The sequence below is a fragment of the Bubalus bubalis genome, chromosome 3 (genome assembly GCF_019923935.1).
Source record: "Bubalus bubalis isolate 160015118507 breed Murrah chromosome 3, NDDB_SH_1, whole genome shotgun sequence".
NCBI lineage: Eukaryota > Metazoa > Chordata > Mammalia > Artiodactyla > Bovidae > Bubalus > Bubalus bubalis.
Genome location: NC_059159.1, coordinates 68,429,525 through 68,452,895, shown reverse-complemented (window position 1 = coordinate 68,452,895; position 23,371 = coordinate 68,429,525). Strand labels below are relative to the sequence as shown.

General features: G+C 42.7%; 1 protein-coding gene across 5 annotated transcripts in view; it reads right to left on the bottom strand.

The window, feature by feature from the left end:
- The window catches only part of SAP30 (Sin3A associated protein 30), a 105,030-nt gene that overhangs the window by 35,238 nt on the left and 46,421 nt on the right, over window positions 1-23,371 (bottom strand). For 2 of the 5 annotated variants that reach the window (XR_003108096.2, XR_006549728.1), the window contains exons 6-7: window positions 15,801-15,881; window positions 7,824-7,860 (exon numbers count right to left, since the gene is read on the bottom strand). The gene's annotated coding sequence lies outside the window, so the exon portion shown is untranslated. The remainder of the gene's footprint in view (window positions 1-7,823; window positions 7,861-15,800; window positions 15,882-23,371) is intronic. The other 3 variants (XR_003108099.2, XR_003108093.2, XR_003108097.2) reach the window with 2 other exon arrangements.

Sequence of the window (23,371 nt, the reverse complement as noted above, 5' to 3'; positions counted from 1 at the left end):
TTCCTCTTGTTCTATTCTTAATGGAGACCAGACTTCTTAAATAATCACCCTTCTTTGTGGTACTGAAGACGTACCCTCCCCACCACACATTCCACTGCACTGTCTTAGTTACCCGGCCCAACAAGGATATCCTGCAGGGAACAGGGTGTCTCTCTTTATGAACCAAGGGCAATTTTCTCCTTTCTAGTTTTATTAGCAGTAAGAACTTCCCTTCAAATAATACAGTGAAGTTAAAGGTGCCACAGAAAATGCACCACTTTCAAATCCCTCAGGGGCTTGAAACTGTCGCTCTTGTAAACATTTTCCAAGTAATACTGTTTGTAGGATAACTACAGTCTGAGTTTTTCTGTCATCAGAATCAAGTGACTGGTTCTCTGGTGACTTTTTTCTGCTCTGAAAACATAATGATTCTGATTGTTTCTGGCAGATTGTCTAGTCCAAGGGTAAACTTTGATTCTCTGTTTTCAAAGTGAACTAAAATAGAGTGTTCATCAATTCAACATCAGTCAGTCTGGATAATTAAATACTATATCCTCTATTCACCATCTATCCTACATCCCTGCTGTTTCTCTACTCTAACCACATACAGTAACATAAAGTCCTTTATTCTCAATATTTGATTCTTATGCCTAAGATTTTCTGGATATTTATACATTTTCCCCACCAAGACCTTCTATGTTTATTGTTACTACTTAGTTGCTAAGTCATGCCCAACTCTTTTGCGACTCCATGGACTGTAGCCCACCAGGCTCCTCTATCCATGGGATTTCCCAGGCAAGAATACTGGAGTGGGTTGACATGCTCTGCCCCAGGGGATATTCTTGACCCAGGGATTGAACCCATGTGTCTACTGCATTGGCAGGAGGATTCTTTTAACACTGGGAAGCCAGACCTTCTATATGCTACTGCTAAGTCGCTTCAGTCATGTCCGACTCTGTGCAACCCCACAGACAGCAGCCCACCAGGCTCCCCCATCCCTGGGATTCTCCAGGCAAGAACACTGGAGTGGGTTGCCATTTCCTTCTCCAATGCATGAAAGTGAAAAGTGAAAGTCAAGTTGCTCAGTCGTGTCTGACTCTTCACGACCCCATGGACTGCAGCCTACCAGGCTCCTCCGCCCATGGGATTTTCCAGGCAAGAGTACTGGAGTTGGGTGCCATTGCCTTCTATATATGTGTCCATTAATCCCAGAGAATAACCATGTACTCATAAGATCATTATAAAATAAGATAAAACTGTTAATAACAACCACAAAAGCTGCTATTTGTTAAGTATTTCTTATAATCCAGTGTTTTTGTTAGGTGCCTCCTGTAAATTACCATATTCCATTCTTTCAGCAAAATGCTGTAAGTTGAACTATGTTCCCTCCAAAAGATACCCTGGAGTCCACACTCACAGTACTTCAAAGTGAGACCTTATTTGGAAATAAGGTCTTTACAGAAGTAATTAGGTCAACATGATGTATCAGGGAGAACCCTCATCCAATATAATTGTGTCCTTTAAAAAAAAAAAAAAAGGAAATGTGGTCACAGAGACACACACATGAAGAATGCCACGTGACTATAAAGACAACTGTCTACACCATCTAGAAACTGAGGACAGAGGCCTGGAGCAAATTCCTCCCTCACAGCCTCAGAAGGAACCATCCCTTGATCTCAAACTTTCAGCCTCCAGACCAGGAGGTAACATCTTTCTGTTGTTTAAACCACCAACTTTGTTACAGCAGCCCTAGAAAATGAATGCACAACCTTACAATTGCAGTCTTCTTCTCTTTTTTAAAATGAGAACTCTGTAGCATAAGACAATTAAAGACCTTCCCCAGATCCTACAGGCAGTAGTTGTAGGGCTGCCATGCAACATAGATCTGTTCTGTTCCTAACGCTTGCTACTCTGTCTTGCTGCCTCCAACCTAAGCTTGCACATGGGCTTACTGTGCACACCCACAATTGCACAATCAAGGGATTTTTAAATTGCTTACTCTGAGGAGAACTTTCTGAGGATCCACTTCCCTATGTTTTGGGAATGAGTTATTGCAGAAAGCTTGAGAGGGAGGTAGAGCCAGTGATCTGGTTTGGAAAAGGCAAGGTTATATAAACAAAAAGTGGACTTTCCTGGTGGTCCAGTGGTTAGGACTTGACTTCTAATGCAGCGGTTGTGGGTTCGAACCCTGGTCGGGCAGCTAAGACCCCATGTACCTCTTGGCCAAAATATCAAAACATAAAACAGGAGAGATGTAACAAATTCCATAAAGACTTTAAAAACTTGTAGTTGTCCAGTTGCCCAGTTGTGTCTGACTCTTTGCAACCCATAGACTGCAGCACACCAGGCCTCTCTGTCCCTCACTTTAAAAATGGTCCATATCAAAAACAATCTTTAAAAATAAGTAATTTTTAAACATAAGTACCTCTCATGCAATATTTGGGACATGCTTATATTAATTTTTTCCCTTGTTTAATCTGAAATTAAAATCTCACTGGTATTTTTGTAATTCTATTTGTTAAATCTGGCAGTTAAAATTCTATCCCAGGAGAACTTTTAGTTTGGGGCCTCAGTCCCCGAGCTGGGAGTGATGGCATAAAAGTGGCAGCAAAGGTGGGGACACTGAGGCCTGCTCTGCATGTAAAGTCCTTGAATTGTCTGGTAAATGCTTGGGAATGTTCAATAAATACTGCCTATTTTTATTATGGGGGCTTCCCAGGTGGGTCAGCGGTAAAGAATCTGCCTGCCAATGCAGGAAATGCAGGTTTGATCCTTGGGTCAGGAAGATCCTCTGGAGAAGGAAACAGCAACCTGCTCTAGCATTCTTGCCTGGGAAATCTCATGGACAGTGGAGCCTGGTGGGCTACAGTCCGTGGAGTTGCAAAAGAGTTGGACATGACTTAGCAACTAAACAACAACTATTATTATTATAGCAATTGGGAACTACCCTCATAGGTCTCAGGAAAAGATGCGGGGGAAGGCAGAAGGCAAGAAGATAAGGGCTGTTATTATTGTTCCAAGGGTAGATTGGCACTGGAGGGCTTATATAATGAGGTGAAAGACTGATGAGATATGCTGGTTTAATGTCCCATATCTGTTCTTCTTGTGCATCTCATTGGGCATTGAGCCAATGGAATGAAAGAGCAGAGAGTTCTGACAGCACAGAGGACTAAGGCCTGCAGACACAGTGGCCACTGTACTGACTCCTGAGGGGATGCAGGAGAGATTCAGGAGATGTCTGAGATACATGGGAATGGATGTCTTTTAAATTAAGTGTATTATGGCACTGGAAAATTGCTAGGAAGCCCAGCTACCAATCAAAACAACCAGAAAATTCCTTGCTGCTGAATGAAACTCAAGAAAAGCATACAGTGATCTTTTCGAACAGCTTACACCTTCTGAGTTTCTGGCTAGACACTCCTAAGGAGTCATGAGAGATCTTTTGGAAAATGGAAAGAATGCCACAAGAGCAAAAAAAAAAATTAAGTCAAAGTGGTGGTCATGAAATTGGCAGCTCACTGATAACCCTTTTCTTCTTTTTTTAAAAAGGATTTTATTTATTTTGCGCTGTCTTCGGTGCCGCACAGGCTTCTCTCTAGCTGCGCGGCACAGGCTTCTCACTGCCAAGGCTTCTCTTGTTGTGGAGCACAGGCTTTAGTGTGCGTGGGCTTCGGTAGTTCTGGCTCCCACGCTCTAGAGCACAGCCTCAGCAGCCGTGGTGCACAGGGTTAGTTGCTCTGCTACATGTGGGATCTTCCGGGACTAGGGATCGAACCCATGTCTTCTGCACGGGCACGCAGATTCTTTACCACTGAGCCACCAGGGAAGCTCCATCTTTTTTTTTTTTTTTCTTTAAAATACACTTCTACTGCTGGGTTTACTGGATGTTACAGAACCATGCAAGTATTTCCACAGCAACCAGTTCTTGTCAGTTCAGGAGTCATAAAGTACATATGTTGCTTTCTCTCTGATGACTGGCACAGGAACATGGAAAATTGGCAGAAATAGATGATGACTGACAATCTTCCATGTTCCTATGCCAATCGGAAGAGATTCAGTAGATGTGTGAGAGAATATTTATGATGAAACCTTATCAATTCAAGACACTAGGTAAAGCAAAATTTCAAATTTCTGTCACTTATTTCAAATGGTTTTTGACATCAGATACTTTGAACCATTAAATAGAATCCTCCTGCTCCACAGAAGTAAACTGTTTAACAATTTAGAACTACTCTTTTCCTTCATTATGTTTATGACAATTCTCCTACCTTTCGACCTTTTTATTTCTTAAGATGTATCCTTTAATGGTGATAAAAGGAAAGGGATGAGGTTCAAATGAACACTTACACTCATGGCAATTCTGGCAAACGTGTGGATGGGGAGGGGAGGGACGTGACTGGCTACAATTAGCACCAAGTACATGTCCGTGAACAGAGAAGTCTCTCCATAAATCCTTCAATAATTAATTAATGAGGGACTCAACCAATTTCTGCCTTCTGGACATTATCACACATAATCAGAATTTCATAGTAACTATAAAACCATATGAAACGACCAGTGACCGCAAGTTATATTTTAAAAAATTAATGGGCATGTTAATGCCCACTCTACTAAAGGCACATGTGCTCTAGTTTTCCAGTCTCACAAAGCGTTGGAAAACCGCAGCTGTTGATAATGCTTTCTACTTGCCAGATCCTGTAACCGTGCACTTGCCTTCAACATGGCATTTGTACCACATTAAAGCTTGGCAAGCTTAATCTTCGCTAACCACAGGCAAATGGGAACATACTATAAAGTATAAAAATAAATTTCAGCCAAAAGCCATTATCAAGTATATGTTTGTTTGGATTTGACTAAGAACCTCTCATTTGTTCATGCACACTTGGTGTCTTTACATTCTGTGTACCGATTACTCTCGCATTGACTGTATCACATGCCTAATAGTCCAGGAAGGCTCTCAGCACAGGAGAGCAGGAAAGAGAGGGGAGAGGAAGAAGTCAGAGTGAGGACGTACCTCCCCTGTAAACCTTGGGGGGACTCTTCCTCCTCTCCTGCCCAATGCACCACACTAAACGTGTTGTTGAGTAGTTGGTAGTTGATTCTTTTATATCATCAGATAGGAGAATCCACCCTTGCATGTATCTAGCAACAAGCCTCATAATAGAATAAAACTATGCTATCTTGGCTATTTGCTTCTCAGGTGGCTCAGTGGTAAAGGACCTGCTTGCCAATGGAGGACACTGGGTGGGTTCAACACCTGGGTCAGGAAGATCCCCTGGAGAAGGAAATGGTAACCCATTCCAGTGTTCTTGCCTGAGAAATCCCATGGACAGAGGAGTCTGGTGGGCTACAGTCCATGGGGTCACAAAGAATCGGATGTTACTGAGCTACTAAACAACAACAACAGCCGCCTGTAGTGCTCCATCCATGCCCGCCTTCCAGTATCTGGAGACAGGAACCACATTCCGGGCATCCTTTTTCAGTGCCCAGTAAATGGACATGTGGTACGAACAAACACCAAACATGTGTAACCCACATTCTGGGTTTCAGTTGGATTTTGTTCTATCGAGGAAAGAAAACAAAGCAACCCCCTCAAACAAACCAAAAAAGAAACAGATCCTTTTCTTAACAGTCATCGACTCGCTCGCTTCTTTATTCAGTCATTTTTGAGCTTCCACTAAGTACTAGGTGTGACCTTTGAGGCCATTCACTTCAGGGAGTGGACAAGATTACCTGTAAAAGTACTTAGCACAGTGCCTGGTATGTGGCAGGCAAGCCACAAAATTAGATTTCTTTCCTTCTCAAATCCTTATCCTTGAACTCATCAATCGACCAAAACCCATCAATCAGCCAACCTGAAGAAAACGATTAGCTTCCAATCCAGTGTCATCGTCCCTTTAAATCCCCCTACCCACCATGCAGTTATACATGGTGAGGTTAAGCATGTGAATCAAGGAGAATAAAACACACACAGGCAGAGTCGAGGCTCATGATTCTTGCTTTGCCACGTTTCGTTGTAAAAGAGGAGAGGAAATGGTCAGTGAAGGGTTCCAGGATTTCTAGGCTGTATCTGAACATACACACACATACACATACACACACTTTGGGGAGGCTGTGTTGTTAATCTAGGCAAATAGCTTTGCAACTGACACTAAGCATTTACTATCCTCTCTGGTTGTTTGACTGAATTTAACGTTTTTTTACAAGCAACTTCTATAAATAGATACAACCTTAAAGCCAACACTTTGTGCCCCATTTTGCACCCTACTTGACATTGTTTTCCTGACTGCCAACACTAGGTCAAAGGTGGAGGAGAAAACGATCTGACGCATCATCAGTTTGTCAAGATATATGCCAAATGCCACCACCAGACTGATCACTGCCACAGGGCAACCCACACTGATCCCCGAGATATCCAGAGTGAACAGACCTTGACATAAAAGCAGCTGGAGAAGTCTTTGCAGGTCCAAGATATTTAAAGAACTCATCTATGACCTCTACTGGTCAAGCTATTAAAACACAACAGCTACCAAGATTTCAGAAGTGTTTTCATTCATTCATTGATCAAACACTTTTTAGCGCCTACTATGTGCCAGGCTTCCCTGGTGGCTCAGATGGTAAAGAATCAGTCTGCAACGCGGGAGACCTGGGTTCAATCCCTGAAGCAGAGCATGGCAACCCACTCCAGTATTCTTTCCTGGAGAATCCCCGTGGACAGAGGAGCCTGGTGGGCTGCAGTCAGTGGGGTCACAAAGAGCTGGACGTGACTGAGCGACTAATCACACATGTGCCAGGCACTGATGAAGGAATGACAATAAACAAAACAGACCTAAAAACTCCCTCCCTCTTAAAATTCAACTGGGCAGCGTTTAAACAATGTGTTGTAAATAAGTTGATTGTAGAGTATTTTGGAAGGTAATAAGTGCTTTTAAAAAGAGGAAAAAGGAAATCAAGGGAAAGAGACTCAAAAGCATAGAGTAGGCGGAACTGGAGAAGCAGGCTGCAGAATTAAATCAGACCCTCAGGATACGTGTCAGTGCAAGGGTAGAATTAAGCAAGGAGTCCAAGGAGGCGAGAATCTTAATAAGTTAAGACGTAACACACAGGAACTTCCCTGCCAGTGGCTAAGACTTCTGCACTCCCAATGCAGGGGGTCTGGGTTCGATTTCCTAGCCAGGGAACTAGATCCCACATGCCGCAACTAAAGATTCCACATACCACAACTGAGACCCAGTGCAGCCAAATCAATTCATTACTTTTTCAAAGAAAAGGTTCATTTTAAAAAAGCCCTAACACATAGATTCTCAAGTTAGTTTAACAAGACATCGCCTGAGAGCAAGTTTCTTTTTCACAGTTTCGCAAGAGATTTTAGAGTCAGTCAGACTTGTGTTCAAACCTGTATGGGTCAGCTTTGCTGCAGCAACAAACAACCCCAAATTCTCAATGGTTTAAAGGACAAATATTCATTTTTTTGTTTACATCTTGTAAAGGCTGCAGGCTAACTCTGAGTCGACTGTGACTGGTGGGCACAGCCCTGCTCCACATGTGTCCTATTTCAGGGGTAGAGCTGAAGAGACAGCCACCTTCTGGGGTATGTTGTCCCCACAGAGGAGGACAGGGCTGAAGTACATCTAATTGCACCACAGAACTTACAGCCTCTTCTCATTTGGGGCATACATCAAGTTTATTCACATTCTATTGACCAAAGGAAGTCCCACTGGCCAAGCCCAGAGTCAGTGGGAGCAGGGAAGTGTAAATGTGGCCCAGACACAAGGGCAAGGAGGGAGTGGATAACGGTGAGGAAATAATACAGTGTAACTGTGGGGAGTCACTCAGTCTCTCACCTTATCCAACAGTGAAACAGGAATAGGAACAGGCTACCTGTGAAGAAGAAATAAGATATTATAAATGTACTTAGCAACGTAACTGGTTTATATGAAAGGATGAGTGAAAGTTGAAGTTGCATCATCACTCTGGCCCAGTTCCTCTGGAGGGCTGGGTGGCTGTTGGGTGGGAGGTGGGGTGGAATTCCCTGGCAGTCCAGTGGTTAACACTGTGATTCCTTTGCAGGGGGTATGGGTTCAATCCCTGGTTAGGGAGCTGAGATCCTACATGCTGCATAACCAAATAAACAAATAAGCCAAATGTACCTTTAAAAAAAGTGCTTAAAAAAAACCCAGAAGTTACAGGGGCAAGGAGTGGATGTGTGGGAAAACTGAGAAGCCTGGGACTGAAACCTTGATCCAGTTCTTTCTCTAAATCCTGGATAAATTACTGATCTATAAAGTGAGGCATCCATCTAAATGATCTGTAAGGTTCCTTTCTGGGGCTAAAGATCCTCAGTTCAGTTCAGTTCAGTCACTCAGTCGTGTCCGACTCTCTGCGACCCCATGAATCGCAGCACGCCAGGCCTCCCTGTCCATCACCATCTCCCGGAGTTCACTCAAACTCACGTCCGTCGAGTCAGTGATGCCATCCAGGCATCTCATCCTCTGTCGTCCCCTTTTCCTCCTGCCCCCAATCCCTCCCAGCATCAAAGTCTTTTCCAATGAGTCAACTCTTCGCATGAAGTGGCCAAAGATCCTCAGTCTGGGATAAAACATTAACAGGGTTTTCTTTCCTTTTTCTCTAGAGCCGCTGCTGACTAGTTCTAACACCAGGTGGCGCTAGACAACAACTTAATGGAAAAAGATGAGGGCTTTTCTGCGGAGATTGGAGAGTCTAGAATTATTATTTTCTTATAGATTTGTTGGAGAAGGCAATGGCAACCCACTCCAGTGTTCTTGCCTGGAGAATCCCAGGGACGGCGGAGCCTGGTGGGCTGCCATCTATGGGGTCGTACAGAGTCAGACACGACTGAAGCAACATAGCAGCAGCAGCAGCATAGATTTGTTACAAAGCAGAGCTGTAGCATTTGATAGCTTTTCAGGAAGCACCACTTTGAGGAAACACCACCCCAAAACATCAAATGCTCCCTCTAGTCCTAGGACCTCATGCTTTGGAAAAGGACTCTGGGAAATTGGGAACTATCACATTTTTCTAGGGATTTTGGAATAGGAGAGGTACCTTTTTTTTTTTTTTTGAGCAAAAGCATGAGATCATTGGAGCTGTGCTATAAGATGATACAGATAGCAGCCATGTGATAGAATCTGGCATGGGGGAAAATTATTCAGCAGACTCATATAACAGGATGGGATCCATGTTCATGGATCTGAGACAAAAGAGTGGGAGTGAGCACAGCAATGGGTGAGATGGTGCAGCAACCGATTCTAAAACTTGGCAACTATTTACATCAAGAGGCTTCAAATAGGATAAATCATAATGAAAGATGGCTCCCAGATAAGTAGGAAGATGCTGGGCCCACTGACAGCACATGACTATGGGAGACAGTATTACTGTTATTCCTGCACTTCAAATGCACACCTAGAAGAATAAAACATGATGGTTCCTGCCTCTTGGGTACCAAGAAGCCCCTGGTGCATGAGTATTGGTCTTAAAAGGGCCAGACTTGTCAGCTGTGGAAAGCATTGAAATGCTCCGATATGACAACTAGCCTTTTCTTGAGAAATGTTTCCTTATACATGATTTTAATGGTGGTACTTCATAATCTTGGAGTAGGAAAAGGCAACCCACTCCAGTATTCTTGCTTGGAAAATTCCACGGACAGAGGAGCTTGGCGGGTTACAGTCCATGAGGCTGCAGACAGTTGGACATGACTAAGCAGGCGCACACACACACACTTTAAAATCCAGAGGCATTTCTCTGTTGATAATGGGGACAGGGCTATATTGGATATGTCTGTACCTTTCAATCAATTTTGCTGTGAACCTAAACTGCTCAAAAAAAAAGAAAAAAGGAAATCTTTTTCTTTCTTTTAATTTTGGCCAATTCTGGGAAGATGATGAAGTAGGAAGTTCTGAGAATCAGTGTCCCACCCTGGATAACAATTGAGCTGGCAGAATCTGTTTGGTGTAACTACTGTGGAACTCTGGACAGCTTATTGAAGGCTTGCAATGTCCAGGAGGCGGTGTGGACAGTTACTTTTGGCCAGTTCCCGCTCTCAGCACCACAGCAGCCTTGCATCCTCACCCCATGGCAGGCAGCTATGCCCGATTCCTGCAGCAGCTTGTGCACAACTCGCAGGAGCCTGGGTGGGCAAGGTGGATACCAGTGGTCTGTGCTCTGATCACTGGTCGCTGTTCCTGACCACATAGGTCCAGACAAAAAGGCGGTGTCCCTGTTGTAGCACCTCCCCCCACTAATGCAAGTCCCTCTTCATCGGGCTTAAGTGACAGCCAGGAGATTTAAAGGGAACAGTGTCCTATTTTTTTTTTTTTTAAACAGTGCTTGTTAGTGAGGTGTTAATAAGCAGACCAACACACACATATTAGAGGTCCCAGAAAGAGAAGAGAGAAAAAGGCAGAGAGGATATTTGAAGAAATAATGGCTGAAAATGTGCCGCACTTGATGAAACACATGAATATAAATATCCAGCAAGTTCAACAATGTCCAAGGATGGTGAGCTGAAAGTCCCAAAAAAGAGAACATCCAGGAAGCAGCAATACAGCAGCAAATAATCACACACAAGGGATCCTTAATAGGACTATCAGTAGATTTCTCATCAGAAACTTTGGAGACCATAAGGCAATGGGCTGATACAGTCAAAATGCTGTAAGAAAAAACCCGTCAACCAAGAATTCTGTATCTAGCAAAACTGCCCTTGGAGAGTAACTGAGAAATTAAGATATCAAGATAAAAGCGAGGGAGTCTGTTACCAGTGGACCTGTTGTGCAAGAAATGCTCAAGAGAGTCCTACAAGGTGAAATGAAAAGATACTTGAAGCCATAAGAGAAACTCAAATCTCTATGGAAAAATCACAAGTGTTAGTCACTCAGTCCTGTCTGACTCCTTGTGACCCCATTGTCTGTGACCCCATTGTCTGTACTGGAGTGGATTGCCATTTCCTTCTCCAGGGGATTTTCCCAATCCAGGATTGAACCCAGATCTCCTGCATTGCAGGCAGACTCTTTACTGACTGAGCCAGCAGAGAAGCCCCTCAGATGGAAAAACATTTATCTTTTTCTCTTCCTCGAGAGCTCTGGACCCCTTTATACTCCTTGAGGACCCTGGACCCCTTCCTCCTTGAGGGCCCCAGACTCCTTATCAACCTACCTAAGAATTAACTCTTATACAAGATGGAAACATCAAGATCTCAACAAAGGTAAATACATGGATAATTATGAAAGCTAGTGTTATTGTAACAATGGTTTGCAACTGAACTTTTTGTTTTGTACATGACTTGAGAGTATTGCATTTTAAAAATATAATATTTTACATTTTGGGGCATATGATGTAGACAGAGGTAATTTTATGATATCAACAACTGAGAGGGATCGGGGTGGAGCTATAAAGGAGTTTGGGCATGTTATTGAAGTTAGGCTGGCATAAACGCAAACTATACTGTTATAACTTTAGGATGTTAAAGGAAATCTTTGTGGTAATCACAAAGAAAATAGCTATAGAAGATACACAAAAGGAAATGAGAAAGGAATGCAAACATTTCACTACAAAAAATCAACTGAACACAGGGCCTTCCCTGGTGATCCAGAGGTTAAGACCGCACTATCCCATTGCAAGGGGACCTAAGATCCTGCAAGCCACACAACAGGCCAAAATAATAATAATTTTTTAAAATTAAAAATCAACTGAATACACCAAAAGAAACCAGTAAGTAATGCAGGAGATGAATAATAATAAGAAAAAAAGCTACAAGACATTTAGGAAACAAATAGCAAAATCACAGAAGTAAATCCTTACCAGTAATTATTTTAATTGTAAATAAACTCTTCTGTGGATCACAACAAACTGTGGAAAATTCTGAAAGAGATGGGAATACCAGACCACCTGACCTGCCTCTTGAGAAATCTGTATGCAGGTCAAGAAGCAATAGTTAGAACTGGACATGGAACAACAGACTGGTTCCAAATAGGAAAAGGAGTATGTCAAGGCTGTATATTGTCACCCTGCTTATTTAACTTATATGCAGAGTACATCATGAGAAATGCTTGGCTGGATGAAGCACGAACTGGGATCAAGATTACCAGGAGAAATATCAATAACCTCAGATATGCAGATAACACCACCTTTATGGCAGAAAGCGAAGAGAAGCTAAAGAGTCTCTTGATGAAAGTGAAAGAGGAGAGTGAAAAAGTTGGCTTAAAGCTCAACATTCAGAAAACTAAGATCATGGCATCCAGTCCCATCACTTCAAGGGAAATAGATGGGGAAACAGTGGGAACAGTGGCAGACTTTATTTTGGGGAGCCCCAAAATCACTGCAGATGGTGAGTGCAGCATGAAATTAAAAGATGCTTACTCCTTGGAAGAAAAGTTATGACCAACATAGACAGCATATTAAAAAGCAGAGACATTACTTTGCCAACAAAGGTCCATCTAGTCAAGGCTATGGTTTTTCCAGTAGTCACGTATGGATATGAGGGTTGGACTATAAAGAAAGCTGATGGCCGAAGAATCGATGCTTTTGAACTGTGGTGCTGGAGAAGACTCTTGAGAGTCCCTTGGACAGCAAGGAGATCCAACCAGTCCATCCTAAAGGAAGTCAGTTATGAATATTCATTGGAAGAACTGATCTGAAGCTGAAACTCCAATACTTTGGCCACCTGATGGGAAGAACTGACTCATTGGAAAAGACCCTGATGCTGGGAAAGATCGAAGGCAGGAGGAGAAGGGGGCGACAGAGGATGAGAAGGTTGGATGGCATCACCAACTTAATGGACATGAGTTTGAATAAACTCTGGGAGTTGGTGATGGACAGGGAGGCCTGGTGTGCTGCACATGACTGAGCGACTGAACTGAACTGAACTGAAATAAACTCTTCAATCAAAAGACAGAGATTGGCAGAATTGATAAAAAACACAGAATATGACTACATCTACAAGAGACCCATTTTAGATCCAAAGACATAAATAGAATGAAAGTAAAAGGATGGAAAAAGTTATTTCATGCAAACAGCCACCAAAAGAGAACATGAGTAAATGTATAAGGTACTAAGAGTAGTCAAATTTTTAGAGACAAAAGTAGACTGGTGGTTCCCAGGGGCTGGAAGAGAAGGGAAGGGGGAATTATTGTTTAGTAGGAATACAACTTTAGTTTTATAAGATGCAAAATGTTACAGAGGATGGTGATGATGGATGCACAATGTTATGAATGCATTTAAATATCACTGAACTTAAAACTGGGTAAGATGGGACTTCCCTGGTGGCGCAGTGGATGAGACTCTGTCTGCCAATGCAGGGGACATGGGTTCGATCCCTGGTCCAGGAAGATTCCACATGCGGTGGAGTAACTAAGCCCATGGGCCACAACGACCAAGCCCATGTGCTATAACCACTGAAGCCCACTTGCCTCAAACCTGTGTCCTGCAACAAGAGAAGTCACAGCAATGAGAAGCCCACAAACAGCAACCAGAGAGTAACCCTTGCTCACCGCAACTAGAGAAAAGCCTGCACAGCAATGAAGCCCCAGCACAGCAAAAATAAAAATAAATAAATGAATAAATAAAATTATAAAAAGAATGGGTAAGGTGGTATCAGATCAGATCAGATCAGTCGCTCAGTCGTGTCCGACTCTTTGCGACCCCATGAATCGCAGCACTCCAGGCCTCCCTGTCCATCACCAACTCCCGGAGTTGGTAAATTGTATATTATATGTACTTTACACATATACACACAACTGTAAAAAAGAAAAGTAATACAGAATAGCATAACTATTTAAAAACAAACAAAAAAACCCTTAGCAATTTCTTAAGCCTCCTATATGCCAACATGGCCACAGAGCACAGCAGAAGGAGCAGTGACTTTGAGGTCAGATGGGCCTGGTTTGAAATCTGAAAATCCAGCTCTACTGTATAGTCAAAGCTATGATTTTTCAAATAGTCATGTACAGATGTGAGAGTTGGACCATAAAGAAGGCTGAAGAATTGATGCTTTCAAACTGTGCTGTGGCAGAAGACTCTTGAGAGTCCCTTGGATAGCAAGGATTTCAAACCAGTCAATCCTAAAGGAAATCAATCCTGAATATTCATTGGAAGAAGTGAGGCTGAGGCTGAGGCTCCAATACTTTGGGCACCTGATATGGAGACCAATTCACTGGAAAAGACCCTGATGCTGGAAAGAGTGAAGGCAGGAGGAGAAGGGGGCGACAGAGGATGAGATGATTGGATGGCAGCATGTACTCAGTGGACATGAGTTTGAGCAAGCTCGGGGAGACAGTGAAGGACCATGCTGCAGTCCATAGGGTCACAAAGAGTCAGACGTGACTGAGCGACTGAACAACTGCATTAACACCTCACTTCTCCTGTATAAAACTGAGCGGAAGAGAGCATGTTTTTTCAGCTTTGAAGGTACTCTACTGCCTGGAGAAAGTTACTTAATCTCTCTGCATCTCAATTCCACCCTTAGCATATGGGATATAATAGCAGTCTCACAGTTTAGCCATGAGAAATAAAGATAAGGTGGTTAAATGTAAGTTACTGTTCCCTTTAAACACGAGGCTGTTAGGATGCCCTAGTATGAATCTATCAGACAAGCTCAGCATCAGCAGAGATAAATATAAGGCCATGGCTTTCTGTGGGCACCTTTTGCAAGAACCGTTGAGCTCTTATGATATGAGATATTCAAAAATCAAATATATTAAGCTGGCCTATAGCTTGATACTAGGGATATTCACTGGTTCACAATAAATAAAGAGGAAGAAGGAGTTACACAATGCAGCTCTGTTCTAATTTCTCAATCACTACCCAACTGAAACCTTGCTTCATGAGAGATTAGCCACAGCCTCTGGGAGCAATAAACATCCTGCGTTGCAAACCCCGTTTTGCCATCCCACAGAACCTCCATAAATCTCAGTTGCAAGTGAAGGCATCTCTTATTTTATCTATGTAGTGACTATTTCAAGATCATTTTTACAACAGTCATCATTATTAGTCCTTTGGCCAACTCTCCCCGTCAGGGAAAGAAGACATTAATATGCAATGCTGGTATTTCTATTTTGCATTTAGGGCCTCCCCGGTGGTTCAGTAGTAAAGAGTCCGTCTGCCAATGCAGGAGATATACGTTCAGTCCCTGGGTAGGGAAGATCCCCTGGAGAAGGAAATGAAAACCCAGACCAGTATTCTTGCCTGGAGAATTCCATGGACAGAGGAGGCTGGCAGGCTACAGTCCATGAAGTCCCAAAGAGTGGGACATGACTTAGCAACTAAACAATGAACAACAAACCTCTGCAGAGAGTATTAGATAACCAGCGACGAACTCCCATTCCACGTCTCCGCTTTTCTAAACAAGCCCAGATTATCTGTCGACCACACCTCCAACCACATTAACCCAGACAGGGTTTCTTCAGGTGGAACACAACACAATTCTGCTCTGTTCACATTCAGTCATTTTCCTGAGCCTGTGCCTGGCTCGTCCTAACCGTTCCCCATCTTCTCGGTGTGTCATTACAGGCCCTCAGAGAGAGCGGACTGCAGGGTCTCTTCCCTTATGTCCTGATTCTTATTACGTCCACTGATGGAGTGACTTTCCAGGTCTGGGGGCACTTTCATATGTGTGTGACAAGTTCCCGCAGCCTTCCTGGAGCAGGACGATGCCTCTCACCGCCTGGCTCAGAACCAGTGATTCTATTCATCTGTGGCATGCCCTTGCGATACGTTGTATTTATTTTGCCTGCACGCATTCCTGCCTTCCTAGAGGAAGAGGTGAATAAACCACCCGGCCTTTCCCCGCAAGAAAGTAATTTTTTCACCTTAGGTGGGCCATCTGTTTCTCTGAACACAGCTCTGCTTTGACTTGACTTGAATACATCTTGTCCCAGGCGTTTTGCCAGCTGTACCAAAAAAAAAAAAAAAAGCTGTAGGCTCCAGGAAATGGAGCAACTAAAAGTGGTTTCCCTGTGATGTCAGGTCACTTTTTCTTTCTGAAATGTAACTTATGGAATTAACCTAAAGGAAATTGTGCATCACTCTCCTTAGGGGTGGTTTGCAGAGCGGCAGGAGGCCCTGATAACAACCAACCATGAATTTCCTAAGTCTCAGTCTCACTGAGGTATGTCACTAGATTCAGCACTGTGTCTACAAATGGAGAGGAAAACGGGGTGCTTGCATTGGACCCCAAACAGAGGACCCCTAAGATAAAGGTTCTCCTCAACACCAGATGCAGACCCAGTCCACACATGCAGTTTCAGTATTCATTTCTCAGTCTCACTCAAATGCCTGCTCCTTTCCTTTTTTTTTTGCATTTAACTTTTTACTTTATATTGGAGTATAGTCAATTAACAATGTTGTGATAGCTTCAGGTGGACAGCAAAGGGACTCATCAAATGGCTGATTCTGGTGCCCAGGTGTGTTAAGAAAATTTTCCTTAAACCATTTGGAATTAAAGATCTCTTCTTAAGCGCCCAAGCTATTGGGGAAAAAGTATTACCCAGGGCAGAAAGAGTGTCAAAATATTCAGGCTGCACAGCAAAAGAAAATACTCAAGAAATACTCAAGAAAATGAAATGACATCCTATATAATGGGAAAAAAATATTTACAAATCTTATGTCTAGTAGGGGGTTGATAGCTAAAATATATAAAGAATTTATTCTAAAATCCTATAGGAAATCAACCCTGAATATTCATTGGAAGGACTGATGCTGAAGCTGAAGCTCCAATACTTTGGCCACCTCATTCAAAGAGATGACTCACTGGAAAAGACTCTGATGCTGGGAAAGACTGAGGGCACGAAGAGAAAGAGGGAACAGAGGATGAGACGGTTGGATGGCATCATGGACTCAGTGGACATGAGTTTGCGCAAACTCCAGGACACAGCAAAGGACAGGGAAGCCTGGCGTGCTGCAGTCCATGGGGTCACAGAGTCAGACATGACTTAGTGACTGAACAACAACAAAGAATTCATACAACTAAATAGCCAAAAAAAAACAACAACAAACAAATAATCCAATTTAAAAATGGGCCAATTCTACTATTGGTTTATTTAAAATGGACCTACCATATGATCCAGCAATTTTACTTCTGGGAATATAACGGAAGGAAATGAAAACACTACATTGAAGAGATATCCATGTTCATAGCAGCACTGTTCACAACAGCCAAAACATGGAAACAACTGAAGTGGCCACACAATGGAATATTCAGCCATAACAAAGAAGGAAATTCTGCCATTTGCAAGATGTGAATGGAACTTGAGGGCATTATGCTAAGTGAAATGAGTCAGACACAGAAAGACAAATACTGTATGCCCTCACTTACACGGGGAATCTTGAAAAGAAAAACTGCATTGAAAAAAGAGATCAGATGTGTGGTTACCAAGGCAAGGCGTGAGGAGAAGACCTGAGGCCTTGAGCTACTCAGAAAGGACAAGACCATGGCTGATATTTAGCCTCTATGCACTGGCACAGTGTTCCTGCAGGTTAACACACAGAACCATGGCCCTGAGGGCTGATAACAGCTGAGGTTAGACCACGTATCACTGGATGGCCATCTAAGGCCACCCTGCAGTGGCAATGGACTTGGGATGCTGGTCCATGAGCCAAGCAGCTCAAGGCTGGTAGCTGCATGGACACAGACCCCCTGGGCCCTCAGGAGGGGCCCAGGTGGGCAGGAGGCCAGCAGGGGACAGCACTGCAGGTGGGGACGGAAGCAAAGGGGCTCCAGGTACAGGCTCCATGAGCTGTAATTTTTTTTAAAGATTTTTTTGATGTGGACCATTTTAAAAGTCTTCATTGAATTTTTTACAACATTGTTTCTGTTTTATGTTGTGGTTTTCTTGACCAAGAGACATGGGGAATCTTAGCTTCCTGACTTCGAACCTGCACCCTCTGCTTTGAAAAGCGAAGTTTTAACCACTGGACCACCAGAGAAGTCCCCACCCAGAAGTTTCTAAACATCAATAAGAGACTTAGAAATAATTAGAATGATTTGGTGACCATTTTGTCTTATATCACAGCATAAGTAGCTTCAGGATGAGTTTAGTTTAGAGAATACACACGGTAAATTTAATGTTTTTACTTATATAATGATTTACTGAAATACATTTGTTTATAAAATGTATTTTGCCATATAAGTGGTTAAATACTCTGCACATCATTGTTAGACTGGGCAGCGGTAAGCTGGGGGATAGTGACTCAGCCAGTGGAGCCTGGAAAGGCTTCACTGAACCCCTGCTCCCCACCATCCCAGAATGACCAGACTTGGGCAGATTTTGGGTTTTGTTTGATTGACAAGTGAAATGTCATTTTCCATCTGTGGCTGAGGACTGGGCCCACCACACCCAATCAGGAGTTCCCAGCCACTGCTGCTCTCCTGAACCTTCCAAAGGGTCTGACCTGCTGTACAAGTATAGACTCTGCAAAGGAAATGCCAGGTTAGGTTTCTAGTGACTTTGCCAGGACACAGAGGGCCAGGAGTTCTGCTTAACACATCGCTAGTGAGCAGCTAAATCAGGCCAGGCAGAGTCTGGATACTAAAGATGCATAACAACAGAAAGGACAAAAAAACCTACACCCGGAGTCAATGAGGAATTGTAGGTAGTCATTATTCAAAGGCTGAAGATGGATAGACTGAGCCCAGGAGAAGCCTCTGACCTCAAGTCAGCACCCGCTGCTCTGCCCTCCTCGGGCTGGAGTATGAGAACACGGTGATCAATTCCACAGAACGGTGGGGCTGATCTACTCTGAGACGGGTAAGCATCATAAGGACAGGCTCCAGGAAAGAACTCCTGCCATACGTTGACTGCTCCTTTGTCACAATTTAGTATCTAAAATTCTGCCATTCGAAAAGCATTTTCCAACAGGTGTTCCTTAGAATCTCATCCCTCAAGATTCTTAGTTAAAAATATTTTTTCAGCTGTTAAACAAATTTGGCAAACACTTGAGCTCTTGGTGAGTCACAATGAACTGGCATACTAATCTGTAGGACCTCCGTTGGTTTTGGATTCAAAATTTGGGCATCTCTATTTTTCTAATTATTTGTTTAAGCTCCATCCCTCCACATTATAGGTAATTCAGTATCTCTCTCTCAGGGACTCTCCATTCCCCAAATTGTTCACAACCTGGGAATTTACTTAGTTAGTCCAAAGGGAGCAGTCTTGTTTCAAAGTTCCAGAGAGAACAAACTCTGATCTGCCCATTAGATGTTCTGATTTTACAAAACAATGTGGAATTGGCACAAAAGAAACTTATGGATCAATGGAACAGAATATAGAGCCCAGAAATAAACCCACACAACCATGTTCAATTAATCTTTGACAAAGGAGGCAAGAATATGCAATGGAGAAAAGACAGTCTCTTCAGCAAGCTCTGCTGGGAGAGCATCTAATCAATGAAGTTAGAACACATTCTTATACCCTACACAAAAATAAACTCAAAATGGCTTAGAGACTTAAAGGATAGGACACCATAAAATTCCTAGAAGACAACACAGGCAAAACATTCTCTGACATAAACCATACCAATGTTTTTTTAGGACAGTCTCCCAAGGCAATAGAAATAAAAGCAAAAATAAACAAATGGGAGCTAATCAAACTTACAAGTTTTTGCATGGCAAAGTGAAGTGAAGTCGTTCAGTCGTGTCCGACTCTTCTCGACCCCATGGACTGCAGCCTACCAGGCTCCTCCGTCCATGGGATTTTCCAGGCAAGAGTACTGGAGTGGGGTGCCATCGCCTTCTCCAAGGCATGAAAGTGAAACTATAAACAAAACAAAGAGATAACCTACAGACTGAAGAAAATATTTACAAACAATGTGACCAATAAGGAATTAATTTCCAAAATACACAAACAGGTCATAAAACTCAATACTAAAAAATACAAACAACCCAATCAAAAAAAAAAAAATGGGCAGAAGACCTAATATAGACCTTTCTCCAAAGAAGACACATAGAGAGCCAACAGGGACATGAAAAGATGCTCAACAACACTAATAGTAGAGAAATGCAAACTGAAACTACAGTGAGGTATCACCTCACGCTGGTCACGTATCCCTGTGCCTGATTCATGTTGACATATGGCAGAAACCAATACAATATTGTAAAGCAATTATCCTTCAATTAAAAATAAATAAATTTAAAAAGAAGTCTACAAACTGGGCTTCTCGCTGGTGGCTTGGTAGTAAAGAATCAGCCTGCCAATGCAGGAGACACAAATTCAATCCCTGGCCTGGGAAGATCCTACATGCCTCAGAGCAATTAAGCCTGTGTGCCACGACTATTGTTCAATAAAATACGTTAAAAAAAAAAAAAAAGAAAGAAAGAAAACAAACTTATGGTTTCCAAGTGGGGGCATAAATTAGGGATGTGGAACTAACACATGCAAACTACTATATGTAAAATAAACAAGGTCCTACTGCACAGCATAGGGAACTATGCTTAATATCTTGTAATAAACCATGATGGAAAAGGATACAAAGTACACAGACACACACATATCTGAACCACCTTGCTGCATGCCAGAAACTCATGCAGCCTTGTAAATCAACGATATTTCAATTCTTAAACTAGCTCTGATTCTAATCCATTCTGTGTGGTGTCACTGTTGAGAACTGGTTCTGTCAGGCTGAAAGGCTGTCCTTTCTGCTTCAGAACCCCACGCAGGCAGCAGGGTGGCTCTGAGGCCACAGGCTCCCAAGTCAATTTGCACTCACACAGCCAGCCACTGTTCCACAAACACGGCTGCTTTGCCAAGGTGCCCGGGTGTAACTGGGTTTCTAACCACAGCTGCACACTGTATCTAGAACACGCTATCCCTCACAAACCTCTAGGCTCTGGTCTGGAGCCCAAGGCCCTGACCAAGACTCCCTCTTTTTTTGTAGGGGGAACTTTTACATTTTCTTGCTAACAGTGCCAGGGCCATCTCAGTGCTTCAGTTCAGTTCAGTTCAGTCGCTCAGTCGTGTCTGACTCTTTGCAACCCCGTGAATCGCAGCACACCAGGCCTCCCTGTCCATCACCAACTCCCGGAGTTCACCCAGACTCACGTCCATCGAGTCAGTGATGCCATCCAGCCATCTCATCCTCTGTTGTCCCCTTCTCCTCCTGCCCCCCATCCCTCCCAGCATCAGAGTCTTTTCCAATGAGTCAACTCTTCGCATGAGGTGACCAAAGTACTGGAGTTTCAGCCTTAGCATCATTCCTTCCAAAGAAATCCCAGGGCTGATCTCCTTCAGAATGGACTGGTTGGATCTCCTTGCAGTCCAAGGGACTCTCAAGAGTCTTCTCCAACACCACAGTTCAAAAGCATCAATTCTTCGGCACTCAGCCTTCTTCACAGTCCAACTCTCACATCCATACATGACCACTGGAAAAACCACAGTTCTTAGGAAGCTGAATCTCAGAAGGGAAGGGAAGAGGGCCTTGACCCCTCTTCTGGAAAACTCTTGATAAGTTCAACTTAGCACATGGCGGGGGATACTGAGAACAGTCTTTGTAAATCTTCCTTCACTGGAGACATGAATATCAACTCACTTGTACTGGCATCATCGACAGTATTCAGGGAATAACCCAAGAAGATCCAGAGGGCCAATGTCTTGCTGCTCCTCCAGCCAAAAACAAATTAAAACAAATATATATTTTTGTGAAAGAGAGATAGAAGAAGATATTTTCCCCTGCTATAATTTTACATATTAAAGGGGAAGGGTCTCTCTATAGAAGCCCTTGTTGGATGGATCATAAGGTGTGTTCTGCTTCAGAGAGAATCAAGTTCCTAAGAATTCTCTCCTGAATTTCTTCCAGTGAATTAAAGCCCTAACCACCCCTCCCACCCCCTATCCACCACCCTGCCATGAGCTTCTTGGAAGCCAGTCCTCACCTCTTAGTGAGTCAAACTCCTAGTGGAGAAATCTCCAAAACTTTTAGGTTAGGGGGAAAAATTCCAGCATTTGCCAATATGGTTTGGACTCATTAATTTTCTGACCCTAAAAAGGCTGTCATTTCTATGGAGAGGAGAAATAAATGGAACTTGTGTGATGGTCTTAAATCCATCATTCTGATACTTGAACACCATTTTCTGAAATACTTTACATTGAGTAACAAGACACAAATTAAAACATAGCATACTCTGCTAGAACTCTCTTGATGTGGGATATTTTATACTTCAGCCCTGCTGGTCCAATCAGTACAAATCACTTGGATTCTGTGGAAAGACTCAGTAAAGATTCTATAAGGTGGTCACAATGTGGGGACAATTTTTGCTAATTCATTCCCAAAGGAGCTCTCTTTGGAATACCAGTAATAAAGGCAAAGGCTGACTTGCCATTGATAGAACACTGAGTAACAGAAAGGCTTTTGGGTAGAATTGTTATCATGTTTTAGATTAATTTCAGTGAACGTATAACTGGCTTCCCTAGTGGCTCAGACAGTAAAGAATCTGCCTGCAAGGCAGGAGACCTGGGTTCGATTCCTGGGTCAGGAAGATCCCCTGAAAAAGGAAATGGCAACCCACTCCAGTATTCTTGCCTGGAGAACTCCATAGACAGAGGAGCCTGGCCAGCTATAGTCCATGGGATCGCAAAGAGTCGGTCATAACTGAGTGATTCACACACACAGTGAACATGTTTGCCCTCCATTCTAATGCATGCCCTACCCTAGGAAACAGGAAGTAATTTAACTTTTTTGGCTGCTCCGCATAGCTTATGGATCTTAGTTCCCTGAGCAGGGATCAAACCTGGGTCCCAGAAGTGAAAGCACTGAGTCCAAATCACTGGACCGCCAGGGGACTCCCAGTAAGTGATGTTTTAATAGGATTATAATATATGTAAAACATATCATGTACTTAGAGATGAAATATCCAGGAAAAATATTTCCAAAGCTTATTATTTCTTGGCATTTCCTGTGTCCTACTTGATATGTATATTCACAAAGGGAGCTGCTTTTAGTTATCTAAGACCCTATTGTATTTATTACTTCAACTTGCAAGTGGTTTTATTTGGATTTCCAAATGTGTAAATTTCAACATGTTTTATTAGTGAGGTTACAGCAATAAAGGAACAATTTTGAGGCTCATTTAACACCTATAAATTTCCCTGTTTGCAATGTAGAAGAAATGGCCTCAGCAGACCACATGTCTGCTCATATTTCAAAGAATATGAAATCTAAATACATTTAAATTGCTCTATATTGAGAGCTCTCTTCTTCCATAAAACACTTATGGGCTCATTGTTTATATTTTTATAAAAATGATACCTGACTCTGAACAGATTTATTATATGAAAATTATTTTTTCAAATAGCTATATTTGAGAAGCCATATAAAAGTTAGTTGATTATAAATCAACAATTACAATCAACCTGAAAAACATTAAAAAGACATTGATCAAAATATTTGA